This window comes from Phacochoerus africanus, chromosome 1 (genome assembly GCF_016906955.1).
Source record: "Phacochoerus africanus isolate WHEZ1 chromosome 1, ROS_Pafr_v1, whole genome shotgun sequence".
In the NCBI taxonomy this organism is placed as follows: Eukaryota; Metazoa; Chordata; class Mammalia; order Artiodactyla; family Suidae; genus Phacochoerus; species Phacochoerus africanus.
The window spans coordinates 261,354,765-261,369,268 of record NC_062544.1 but is presented as its reverse complement, the minus strand read 5'-3'; the positions used below and the strand labels follow the sequence as shown (position 1 = coordinate 261,369,268).

Here is a 14,504-nt window from a genome sequence, read left to right as displayed (position 1 = left end):
GACAAAACTGGAAAGGGTGGGGGCCATGAAGCTGGGGGCAGTCAAAATGGTCAGGAAGGAATAAATCAGGCCGTGAGAAAGGGTGACTGTGGTGTATACAGTGTGGAAGTCACCCTCACCCATCTAGAAGAGGCCCCACATGAATTATTCTCCAAGTCTAGGGCAAACAGAGACACAACATAGGTTATGCGTAGAAGATTTATCTTGTGATGGCAGCTCATGTCTGAAAAGCTAACAACGTTTCTAAAGTGACTGATAGCAACAGATCATGTGCAAAGGCAAGCAATGCTTTACATTAACTGAGAAGGGAAACTGCTCTAACCAGAATGATCATTTTCTAAAAACTCTCCCTCCAGAACACTCCAAAAAGTCACAAAAATCAAAACACAAAAATCCGTCATAACTAATGTAAAGACACTTAGAAGATGACAAAGTGTAACAGGCAATGTGGCTTTGACATTGTAAGAAAATTTTAAACCCCTGAATTTGATGCTGAAGTTATTAACTAGCTTCTACTTACTAAACATCATTTGCTAAACTACTTTGTTTAATCATGTAAAGTCATATGGCCTAACATTAGAGACATGAAAATCAAAACTACAATGAGGTATCACCTCATACCAGTAAGAATGGCCATCATCAAAAAGTCTATAAAAAATTAATGCTGGAGAGGGTGTGGAGAAAAGGGAACCCTCCTACACTGTTGGTGGGAATGTAAATAGGTACAATCACAGTGGAAAACAGCATGGGGGTTCCTTAAAGAAACCTAAGTTTACAACTACCATATGATCCAACAACCCCACTCCTGGGCATATGTCTGGAGAAAACCATAATTCAAAAAGGTACCCACACCCCAATGTTCATTGCAGTACTATTTACAATAGCCAAGACATGGGAGCAACCTAAATGTCTATCAACAGAGGAATGGTATAGAAGATGTGCTACATATATATAATGGAATATTACTCAGCCATAAAAAGAATGAAATAATGCCATTCGCAGCAACATGGATGGTCCTAGAGATTATGAACTAAGTAATATCAGACAGAGGAAGACAAATATCATATGAGATTACCAATATGGGGAATCTAATAAAAAATGATACAAAAGAATTTATTCACAAAACGGAAACAGACTCAAAGATTTTCAGACCAAAAAACTTATGGTTGCCAAAGGGGAAACATAGGTGGGAGGGATAAATTAGGAGGTTGGGATTAATGTACACACATCACTATATATAAAATAGGTAAGTAACAAGGACCTACGGTATAGCACAGAGATATCCACTCAATACTGTGTAGGAACTTATATTGGAAAAGAGTTTGAAAAGTAATGAATATATGTATACGTATAACTGATTCACTTTGCTGTACACCTAAAACAACACTGTAAGTCAACTCTACTCCCGTAAAATTTTTAAAAAATCATGTAAAGTAATATGGCTTAATACTTATTTTACATGATCTTAACATTTAGGAAAAAATTTTAATCTCTAATTTTCTGTTATTTTAATATAAATTATATTATTTTTGTACGATTTCCCCTGATATCTCATGACATAAATCTTATTTTAGCTTCTTTATAAGTGGCTACTTCCTTATTCAATGAGAGTAGAGAACATATGAAGAAATGGGATAAGACCTTTTACTACGGAAAAATGCTACTTAAAAAAGTGCTCCCCCCCAATAGTTAGTGAAGTCAAATTTGAACTTCAGCTAAACAATGGAAACAAAATGAACTATTAAACATAACAATACTAAAAAAATTATTGTCTATCTAAGATTCAAACGTAGGAGTTCCCTGGTGGCTCGGTGGGTTAAGGATATGTCATTGTCACTGCTATGACTCAGGTCACTGATGTGGCTCAGTGTGATCCCTGGCCCAGGAACTTCTGCAGGCTGTGAGTGTGGCCAAAAATAAATAAATAAATAAAATTCAAATTTAACTGGGCATTCCATATTTTTACTTGCTAAATCTAATAGCCCTATGCCTAAAGCCCATGCTTTGTAATGGAACTATCTAAACAAAGAAAGAAGGTCTGCTTTCCTCACACCCAACAATTATCCACCAAGTATGAAAACATCTACTCTGAAGGCTACAACACTTTCAAAGCTGTCAGCTGAACAGTCAGCATTTGAAAATGGGCGCGGTCACTATCTCAGCTCCTGAAATCTCTGACACCACCTTAAAAGGAATAATAGGTGCTTAGGGCCAAGTAGGTAAGGATGCTATTTTCTAGAGCATATTCAGGCCCTCATCTAGGACCCAGGAAGGCAATGTAGCCTTTCTGTGGGTTTGTGCAACATGTCAGGGCAATGGTTACTGGGTATCAGATCCTGCACACATTACACCATTGAAGTATAGATGTGTAGGTTTCCTACTCCCTGGAAGCTATCCTGCTTTAGGAAACCACCCAATACCCTGACATAGCACTGTATGAAAAGAGGGAGAAAGAACTGTGTTTAAAATGTTACAGGAGTTCCCGTAGTGGCACAGTGGTTAACGAGTCCAACTAGGAGCCATGAGGTTGCGGGTTCGATCCCTGGCCTTGCTCAGTGGGTTAAGGATCTGGTGTCGTGAGCTGTGGTGTATGTCGCAGATGCGGCTCGGATCCCGTGTTGCTGTGGCTACAGCTCTGATTAGACCCCTAGCCTGGGAACCTCCATATGCTGCAGGAGCAGCCATAGAAAAGACAAAAATAAAATGTTACAAACTTTTTTTTTGTCTTTTTCTCCTTTTTTTAGGGCTGCACCCATGGCATGTGGAGGTTCCCAGACTAGGGTTCTAATCAGAGCTGTACCTGCCAGCCTACGCCTGAGCAACAGCAATGCCAGATCCAAGCCATGTCTGCGACCTACACCACAGCTCATGGCAACGCTGGATCCCTAACCTACTGAGTGAGGCCAGGGATCAAACCCCAAAACCTCATGGTTCCTAGTCGGATTTGTTTCTGCTGCGCCATCATGGGAACTCCTAAAATGTTACAAACTTTTGAACTCACTTCGTAAACCTCCTGTCCATTATCTAAAATGAAAATTGGTTGCAATAAAATTATCAATTTTACAACAAAAATTAGTGGTTTTGCAACAAAATCACTGGACTAGCATGGCAAGTTTTTAACAGGAACTTAGTTTTTACAGATTAACAAAAATTAACTTGAACATGAAACATGGAGACCTACTCAATTTTTTGTGAGAAATGTTTAATGCAAATCAATGTTACCACACAGGCATGGTGGGAACGTCCTAACTCATACTGAAACGATCGGCTATAAAAGAAAAGAAACCTGTTGGGAAGGAATTACAGGACCAGCTTAGTTTCCTATGGCATCACCAGTCCAAGACAATGACCAAGATTAGCCAACTAGTAATATATGAATTACACTGTGGCTCATACCTTCCAGTTTTTATGAATTAAAGTCTACATTTCTGTAGCTGTTCTCATGAATGGATTTGATTAAAGAATAATTTATTTAGCATTTATCATTTATCTAGTAAATATAATTGCTTCTTTTTTAAGGGATACACCTAAGGCATGTGGAAGTTCCCAGGCTGGCCTACGCCGCAGCTGCAGCACCATGGAGTCCGAGCTATGTCTGCAACCTACACCACAGCTCATGGCAACACCAGATTCTTAACCCTCTGAGCAAGGTCAGGGATCAAACCAGCATCCTCAAGGACACTAGTCAGATTTGTTCCCGCTGAGCCACAAGGGGAACGCCACGTTCTCCCTTTTGGCGCCTGGCTAGACTTGAAAATGGAACTCATGAGCAGTAAGGGAAACAGACTTTATGCCAACAGTTACACAACAGAAATAGCAGGATTTTAGAACACGAGAGAGAAAAGGGGAAGAGAGAGAAGGAGAGAAAGACACAGGGAGAGAGACAGAGACAAGGGAGGTTTTGAGAGAGACATCCTCTCACTGGGAATGAACAGCTTAGGGATACTTTGCTAGCCCTCCTTCCCCAGAAGTCTGTTTACAAAATTTCCTGTAGATAAATTTAAGTGGGTTCATTTTCTATTTGTGGGAATCCTGATGCTGTATTTTTTTCTTTTTTCCACATCACGCATTTTTATTTTCTCAAGTATCTGGAGAAGTGCTACCGGAAGGAATTGTTACTCCTACTTTACAGACTGTAAAACTAAGGCACTGCAGTCATCTACCACGGTCACGTCAAACTGCCTGTTTTCAAAGGAAGATGAGACAGAAAGGAAATGACAACTTCATACTTAAGAAGCAGGACGATTTCCTTTCTCAGAAGGAAAAGGTGAGCCTTCTTGTCTACCATGACCTGACGGTGAGAAGACCATCTGAAATGTGGCTTCTTCAAATCAGCAAAGACTCGATGTTCAGGAATCAAGGGGGAAGACCCAGAAAAACCACCTCCCCCCCAGGGTTTGCTGTGGCTCTGCCAGGGTAAACTCCACAGCACTGGATCTGTGAGACATGTAATAAGTAAACACTAAAAGCACCATTTCATATGTACCATGATGGTCATAATAACTACATTTCTTTCAATTCCTATGATCTACTAGGAACATCTGCTACATGCCATATACATATAATCTTTTAATTTTCACAAACATCTTGCAGTCTCAGTGTCATGGTTTTCACCTTACAGATGAAAGTCATGAAACACTGATAAAAAGATCAGCTTCTGTAGTGGTGGTTGACTCAGACTTGTTATAAATTCAGGTGGGCTGGACTCCAGGGCTGAAGTTCAATCTCATTATTGGAGAACCCGGCAACAGTCAAGACCTGTGCTCCAAAGTTTACTGTGCAATGAAAGACCAAGCTGTTTTGAAGTGCAGGGGTGGGGTTGGGGGAGTGGGGGGATGACTTTTCCGAGGCCTGGGCAATCCTATCACAAAACGGATGCTTCCCAGAAGAGGTGACCAGGCAGGTGGAAAATCTGAATAACACTGAGGACTTTTCAAACTACACCCACCTCCGGCCCCATGTTCCCCCCGCCCGCGCCCCCCCCCCCACAGGTCCTTGAACAACAAAGTTGAAAAACTATTGTTTTAAGAGGTCTTAAAACTCAGAGCAAGGCAGGGAAAGATAGATAAGGGTCAAGCTAACAGTATTAGAATGGGGGATGGGTGGGGAGGGAGGGAGGAAAAGGAGGTTTCTCTGAGTCCCCAAATTATGTCAGGAGTGATGTTACATTTTTTCTCAAATATCAATAAGCTGATCTCAAGAAGCCTGAGAGTAAGGTTTATTGTACTCCCATATTTTGAAGGCTGAAAAACAGAAGTGATTATTTATGTAATAGACGAAAAGATGTCGCTCAAGGTTTCTCTTGAGCATTAAATTTTTACAACACTGAACTGATAAATTCCCAGGTAAGAGTGAACCTATTTGCCGTTTTTAGGTAGGTCTGGAAGTAACCTTACGTTTTCTCTGTTTTAAAACATCAGAAACAGCAAAGAGCCCCTTGAACTTTTGTTACGTGGCTCTCCAGACTGAAAGAAATACTGGTCTATGAAGTCTCCCGAAGCACAAAAAGGGCTGGTCAGCTCAACTAGCGATGCTTCATTTTCATGCTAAGTGAAAAAAGAACAAATCTTATTTTCAAACGTTTACTGTGGGTACCAACTGCTTCCAAGTTGCTGAGCCTCTGTCACTGGAGGTATTTTAACAACATAGTTAAAATTAACTCCTTTAGGGCAAGACACACTTGTTCCAGACTTAGGACTTGCCATTTATGTGATTGTCGAAAACTATATAAACCTCTGACTGTGGTCTTCTCGCTTCTAAAAAAGGACTGATACCGTTACAGAAGAGGCCATCCCTACTTGATGTATTTGGGATTAGCCGCTGATGTAGTAAATAAAAATACTAGTTAGAAATGAGAACATAAATCACATTAAAACATAAATATCTTAATTTTTCTTAAAACATATAAAAGTATAATTTAACAATTTTTCCAAAATTTTCATGTGAGCCAAATCCTTTCTTTGAGTATGGGACTGGCAATAGTCTTTTCAGGGTTCATAAACTATACCCACAATGTACAATTTTTACGGACCTGGTCCATTCATAAGAAAGAACATGTAAAGGCATTGGTATAGGAAACAGACACGGTTCAACCCATAGTTTTATGATTTTTTTTGTAATAATTTACCCTTCAAAGTTCAAGTTTACAATGGCAGGGATTTTAGCTATTCAATTTTATTGAATCCTTACAAGAAATGAAGCTATTCTCTTTCTTTTCTCAACTATGTTCCATAGGTTTAAATAATTAAATATTTTATTAAATTACATATAAATTACTTATTATAAAGCTTAATTAAAATTTTAATATTAATTACATATGCAAACTATACAACTTGAAATATATGTGGATGGATGGATATATAAATAGGTTTACAATATTTGTAAGAGAAGGCTTACAATTCTATCAGAATGTACTAATTAACTTTCAGTACCTTAAAAAGTATTAAAAAATAATCAAAGGCAGTTATTCTTAACTTTTTCAGGAAATCATGGACTCCCATGATAATCTGACAAGAGCTAGCACTTTTTCCTCTGAAAAATAAACACATCTGCATACCTTTAAATAATTATAAATATTTTCAAAGGGCACAGAGACTCACCAAATTTATCCTATGGCTGCTCATGGATTTATGATTCTAAATTAAGGACACTTTTTATTTTTATTTTTTGGCCAATGTGAGAAATAACGTCTTCACTTTCTAATTAGGTTTGTGCTTACGGAATGCTTCGGAAGAAAACCTGCAAATCTCTGTAGTTTCTAATATTGCGGCTTCCTTCTTTTGAATAAAGTTTTAAAATTCCATCAAACTAAACTTATATTCAAATAGGATCAAAATAAACAAAATAATTAAAAAACAAAATAATGAATTCCAAACCAATTTGTTTCTCAAGTCATTCTTCTCCTAATACTTAATTCAACTACAAGGAAAGTACTCTTAACTATTCACCACTTTACAAATTATCTGACATTTTCAACAGATCCCCCCTGCTTGCTAAAAGCAAGGAAGCTACTTTCTAGAACTGTGGTGTTCAGTATACTACTAGCCACATATAATTGCTTAAATTTTAATTAATTAAAATTAACTAAATATAAAATTCAGTTCATCAGTCACACTAGCCACATTTCAGATACTTAGGAGCCACACAGGGCTAGGGATTACTGGTTTGGACATTACAGAGAAGATTTCCATCACCTCAGAAAGTTCTAGAACACCCAAGTATTTCTACCCTCACCAAGTGAGCTGTATGCTCGCTGGCAGGTAGTTCTGTTTGTTCCCAAACCAGTTTATGTCAGTTGCCTTAATATGAAATCAGTAATTTAATTAAATATCATGCACATCAATTTAAGTATGAGTATAAAAAGAAGGAGGGATGCTTTAAACCTGAAAATTTTGGAAAGACAATAAAATTCTGTCACTTAAAAAACAGAACACAATTAAACGTAGGTAATATAGCGTTAGAAAAAAGCATAGAGAAAAATACGAATCTGCTCTCAGATTTCTTTGTATTGGATTCGCTCTTAAAAATATTTATAAAGCAATCCAAATTAGAAATCACATATGATACATTATGGGATTTATAGAAAGAAAAGACGACTAAGATCTATAACCAACAACCTGAACTCAGAAATAGTTCTTGGCTTACTCAAAAATACTGGCAAATAAATATATAATCAAGTTTAAAATTTAAACAAATGTTTATTGTATGCATGTATTAATTTTTAAGATGTTTCTTTAAAAAACTTTGCAGATTTACTCTTCAATTAACTGATCCCAATTGTCTCAATTAGGAAGACTTCTACTATGCATAGCTAAATTGCAAACATGTGCCTTCTTTATTACAATGAACCCAGCATTTTCTTAATAAATTGTATCATTTCTATTTGCCAAATTTAAGTTCATTGGGTTAAGTTATATTGAAAAATTTATGGACAGGGACATGATCCAAGTCTAGATTTATGCATATCTGGTCTTTTAATTATAACACAAAATATAATTAACAATAATATTGTTACTTACACTTAAAGTCTGTCCAGTTGCCTGAGCATCCAAGACTTTATATGGAGACAAGAATGCTCAACCTTTAATTATGTTCACTCTAACCTTTTTATTTTTTCTAACTTGAAAATGCTATCTATCCAGCTATCTATAGCATTAACTACTTGAGAAATAAGAAGTGTAAGAATTCCATTGTTTTGTACACTGAGATTTTGAAGCAAATGAAAATCTACACAATACTACCAGGGCTACTAAAATTTCTACCACTACATTTTGTTCTTTAATATAGCATCAAAATAATATTGTAATCAGTAGCTGTTCCTTGACCAATGAATATTTTTCATTCATGAATTACATTCAAGGAAATATTTAAACTATCACAGATCATACATATCTATTTGAAATAATAGCATGTAAGTGTGCCAGTAACTACCTTTTGATACCCTTTAGAATTACCTGAAAGTATCATAAATACTCCAAATGATCTAGTTCAACTATAAGAAAAGATGTTCCATTCATCAAAAGAACAGATTTATTGCAATTTTGCTTTACTATGTGATGCCTTCCTACCAAAGATGGAGAACTGGCTGCCCTGGAGGTCAAATTTACATTGCCTAAGGAAGTCATTTTGGAATATCCAGCAAGTGAGTATGCCTTCTTTGGTCTAGTACAGTCCTCATTCCTACCTCTTATTTTTAAGTCTGCCTTGCCACACAGACAAGACTCTGAAGTTCATTTAAATTCATGATCCCTGGTAACATGTTGTACATAATGATCTCTTGAATATCTCATGGGGGACAAAGGTAGTTGGTTCAGAAGCTGAACTTAGTTATGGCTACCATTTCATATTAACTTTCATCCTTCCAAGCAACACAATGGTGAAAAGTGAATCAACTCATAGTTCTTCCCTTTTCACTTAAGATACACCACCAGTGTCTAGGCAATACTTCTTGTCTCTGGAGAATGATTCTGGAAGGAAGAGAAATGTTACAGTGGAACTCAGGGTAAATTTCTCTCTATCCCTAGAAGAATAAGAGTGTAATGATACTTGAAAATAAAGAATTAAATGGATATGGAATTGATTTTAAACAATATTAAGTATCTCTCTAACATATTTGAAGATAAATATTGTTATTTTTAGTCTTTCAGAAATAAAACATTATTATCTCATTTTAATCAATTAATTAAAATTCTTTACTTAAAATTACTTCTCAAAAATCTATTGATAGCAAACATGAAATTTTGTTCTTGGATAGATCACTAACATAATATAAATCTGGGCTATGTCCATAACTAGTGGGTTGGCCCTTGCAAAATCATTAGACATTCTGGGCCTCAGTAGGGTCATCAGGAAATTGGGCCAGTTGATTTTTAATGTTCTTACCATTTATAAATCTAAACTTTATTTTTACCTTCAATCAAGTACTATTTATATGCCTACTAAATAAAAGTGTACAAGAATTGTATAGCTTGTAAGCTAACTTTACCGTTTACTAACTAAACGTATTAAAAAGCAACAGGAAATGCAAGGCTAAATACCATTAGCATCAAGCAAGTGCCCCAAGACCTCAGAGTGAAGAGAAACAAAGGGATTTAGGAGGGATCAGATAGATGTAAGGAAAAAAACACTGGTGGTTTATCTAACACATTCCACATAGCTTGGAGTGAAGTTAAAGACGAAGGCGCACAGAAGACAATGTCAACTTAAAAATTAAAAACCTATCAAACAGACTTCAAAATTGTTAAAAGTGAGAGTCCTGATTTCTCTTAAAGTCGAAACTTTAAAAGTTTGAAGATGCCCACTTCAATACAGAATTGATCCACTATATCATGTTTTTATTACATTAAAAATTGTTTATTCATCAATGAATTCTTCAATCCATCCTATAAGCTGAGCTCTACAGCAGGAGTTGTAAGTTTGGAAAAGACATATTTCTGTATTCAAAGGGCTTAGATTTATTATAAATAATAGAGATTAGTTAGTCTTATGAATAACTTTAATGGCATATCACAGGCTTAACTAAGACTTGCCTGTTATCAAGTCAGTGGTTAACAAACAAACAAAAATCCCCAAATAAATAAAAAACTCCTTGCCCCATTCTGATATATTATGGAGAGTCTAGGAATATCTTGAATTAATGCAGGACTTACTGCTCAAACAGTTTAAGATGTATATAAATTTAAGTGCCCATAAATGATCTAAAGTTTGACTCAATCCAACAAGTTTTTAAAAAATTATATGTACAATGCATGAAGTATAAAGGTTAGTCACAGTCCCTTGGGACACTTGGACTTTACTAATGGAAGTTAGAAAAAAATCCTGGGGGAATAAAAGCTGCAAGGATTCAGAACTGGGAAATGTGCTTTTACAGAAGGTAAACGCTTCATGGATGAAACTGTGATATACATGGATCTTGAAGAACAGGATGTCAAGTGGAAGAAAGTCTGCTTGGAAGTCATAGTATTTGGTAGGAACTGGTAAGCAAGTGAGAGATAAATGCCCTTTCATTTATGTCAGAAACTTCAGCTAATGATTTTCATGGGTGTTCCCTACGGGTCTTTTAGGGGGCTGGTGTGGGTATAGTCAAGATCAGTGACCTCAAGCACTATTCCTATATTCTGAGAATAGAAACTAGACACTGGGTTGAAATAATGCTCAGGGTGGCAGAATTCTGTATCACATCATTTGGGGAATCTTGGGGAATCACCTAGGCCTATGAGTCAGCGTTTGATAATAGGGAATAAAAGAAACAAAATGATTATTTACAGAAAGTGACTCATTTATTTTAATAACATAGTTCACGTACTGTTGGATCATTTTCAAGAAGACTCAGTCCAAATGCCAAGTGATTTATCTGATTCTCTCATAGTTAACTTTGGCCAATTTAGTTCATAACATTATGAGCTAATATTATGAACTAAATTAGACATTTTTTTGGTAAGGGCTAGTCAGTTACTTTGCAGCTGGTTTTCCTTTCCTTTCCTTTCCTTTTTTCTCCTCTTCCTTTCTCCCTCTTCCCTTTCTTCTTTTCTAATATTACTCCTTCCTGACTCATTACACAAAGCATTTAAGGTCAATCAGCCATTATGAACCTAAAGATATATTCTTTCGATTGATTGATCGATCTCTCTATCTATCTATCTAATTTAGTGTCCCAAAACATCAAAAGAGATATTAGTTAGGTAAAGTAAGATTTGCTGATATTTATTCCCTGAATTTTCACACTACCATTGTGACCAAGTGTGGAAATCTTGGAATAGAGTAAAAGTTGACCACTTAAAATTCTTAAAGAAATTATTCAATCTGCATAGTTGTTCCCCAGTTGAATGCTGACTTTCTAAATGTACAATGCTTCCCCATGGTTTCTTAGACATAACTTAACTATTTCTAGGTTTAGACACCAGCAGTGGTCCTGAATCCTAGTTTCTTTAAAAATAACCTTGTCCGTTTGCATATGTGTCATTTGCCATTTTTTTTTCCACAGAAATATAAGAACTTAAATAACCCCATGGCTGGAGGAGGAAAATTTACTATTAATTGCTAGTGAAAGCATAATTCTCCTATGTAGTGTTCCCACCCTTACAAAGAAGGTCTTTGTTTTCTTCAATGATGCTAATTATATCCTCTGCCCTTTGAAATTATCATGGGATTTCTACAAGGCTAATACAATGGATCATAGCGACATCTTTCTCACTTTCAGCTATTCTTTTAGAATGCCAGTTCACTTTAGATAAGGTAGATAAGAGACCACAATTTTATGCAGCTGTCATAGTATTTTTATAAGATTATCTTTAAATTGTACATCATAGCTGACTTCTGTAATATACCTCACTCTATTGCACAGCATGGAAATAGGCATTTATTGGCAATAGTATTCTATTTGGCTCATCGATGTGTACATGACTTGGTCTCCAAGTCTGTACACAGAGTATTGGGAGGCACTCTGCATACACACATGCACACACAAGGGGAGCTAGTTCTTGAGGGCCAAACTATTTACAAGGATGCAATTTTTTACCACTCAATGGTCTCTTCCACCCTCTCTCTCCCACTCTTTTGGTTATGTCTCCTGCACCTTGTTCATTCTCTTTCAATTAGTCCTTGAAAAGACTTTTCCTTCTTAGAGACTACTCATTTTTAGCTTCTGCACACCAGTAAAATAATTTTTCTTGAAATCACCAGTATTCAAGACTTCTAAGGCTCAAGTGTTCTTCCTATTGGTGATGCAAAAGTTCCTTCTTCATCACCATTATGGGTAAATTCTAGATTCTGAGACATCTGGATACCACCGTTGTATAGAAAGCTCGACATCACAGAGCCAGGATGTATAGTTGTAACCCACATTTGTATCTCAAAATCCTTTCTTATGTAGTCAGTGTTTCATGCTTGGAGTTTAAATAAGTTATAATATCTGGAACTATTTAATTCTGTGAGTAAAAAAGGGTCTAGATAAACTAGCATCTCTATAAATGTCACCACTCACTGCTACTAAAGTTGGCACAAAACTACTAGACTCCAAAGAGACCAGTTTGCTTTGTATAGAGAGAATATTGTAGGTATCTTTCCTTCAAATGAAAATGTAATCCTCAAGTTATACTTTACATACTTATTAATTTCTTAATAAGTTTCTGGTTTAGTTGTTTCTGTTTTATTCAACAGATATACAAAATTAAGGATAGAAAATAAGGAAAATCTACAGAATGCAAAAAGCTGATTCATAAAACTGATGCTGAAAGGAAAACCATTCATTTGGAAATCAAGGAATTTTAAAAAGCTGAAAAAAATAACATAATTGAAATTTAGGATTATAAATTGTAATAAACTTAATCAAATGAACTCGGTCTATTCTTTTTATTCTAGAGAAAAAGCAGTCCTAAATTAAACTGTATGTCTAGAAAGAGCAGACATACTCAGCACAGTTAAAAAACAAGTCAAGTATATTACTGATGCATAGCAGTCTGAATTAAATTTAGGTATATTTTAGGACAAATAAACAAAACTCAGATTTATGACCACTGTTGTACTTCATTCAAATATTCAACAGAAACTTATTACAGAGTGAGTTCTCCTACACCATTCATTCATCCAATAAATAAATAGTTCTTATTATGTGTAAGGCATTGCAGGGGATACAATGAAACATAAAGCACAGACTTTGCCCTCAAGGGGCTTACAGTCTAGAATGGAAAAAATAAACAAGCACACAGATAGCAATAACATAAGAGAGAAAGTGATGTGTCATAAGAAAGACTCAGATAAAGGCACTGAGCAAGTTTTTTACCTGTAGGGTCTAAGTAGCCAATAAAAATAGATCAATGATCAGTTTGCAAAATTAAGTGCCCAATTCGGAGTATCTATGGATGATGAGAGCTGCAATACTAGTGCAGTTTAAGTCATTACTCGTCAGTTCTTTAAAATGTTCGATCTAGCGTAATAGCCTATCAGAATACCATCTTTCCAGAGTTCATAAGCAGATACAAATAGAATAATACAATATTTAGGGATAAAGAATAATTTTATTATCCGCAATACTCATGACACATTACCTTCTTGCACAGAGATAGGCTTGATCAGATTAAAATGATGAAGAATTCCTCGATGGCTCAAGTGTGCTCCAAGGAAAGCTAGAAGGTTGTACAGTTAACTCCCACGGTGTAACTCTAAACCATACAACCTACTACCTCAACCCGGATGCACACAGCTTCCAATGTTGCTTCAAACTCCTTATCATATCTTCAGTCAGCTCCTCCAAATATGGCGGCGGCCATACACCTAAGGACTTGGCAAGGATGTAGATAATATTCTAACACTTTACCGATAAATTTAATATGTGCCTACTAGGACTACCCTCCTATTTTGGGTTTCTGGCATAGGTCATATAAAATGTCCTCTGACATCTTTCATGGCATAGTTCTACTAGCAATAATATTAAAAGTCAATAGCATTTAGCTTTATTTTTCAAGAGAAACAAGCTCAAAAGTAACACATAAATCCAGTTATAGCCTTTAATTTTCTTACTGATATTGTTGAAGTGCATTAACTGCTGGAATGTGAACAGAAGTTTCTGAATAGGATCTATTCAGATCTTGGTTCAACCTTTGCTATAAAAAATTCAAGCTTCTTAAGTCACTTACTATGCTTGGACTTAAACTTTAATGGCTGTTCGATGACCCCTTCTAAGTGTTCAACAATTGAAGCCTGCCTTGTAAGACAGGATAATATATACATGAAATATATACACGAAAACCAAAGGTATATATAATCACCTCGAAAGTAACCAACTAGAGTTTAACAGGAGTTTGAAATACTACTTAACAGCATTGTGTATAGCATTTTGTCAGATTACCACACTGACACAGACCCATAGAAGCGAGCTTGTGCGGTCCACTTCACCACAAGATCGGATCTACGGGTTTATGCCAATGGGCAACGTCTCTCATGGGCTCCCTAATAATGCAGAATTTCTTGTAAATATCTGATGAAATTAGGAGGCTGAAATAACATCA

The 14,504-nt window shown here is 36.0% G+C and overlaps 1 long non-coding RNA gene across 2 annotated transcripts in view; it reads right to left on the bottom strand.

The window, feature by feature from the left end:
* Positions 1–14,504, bottom strand: part of LOC125135060 (uncharacterized) — a 294,915-nt gene that overhangs the window by 79,041 nt on the left and 201,370 nt on the right. The gene's annotated exons all lie outside the window — the stretch shown is intronic.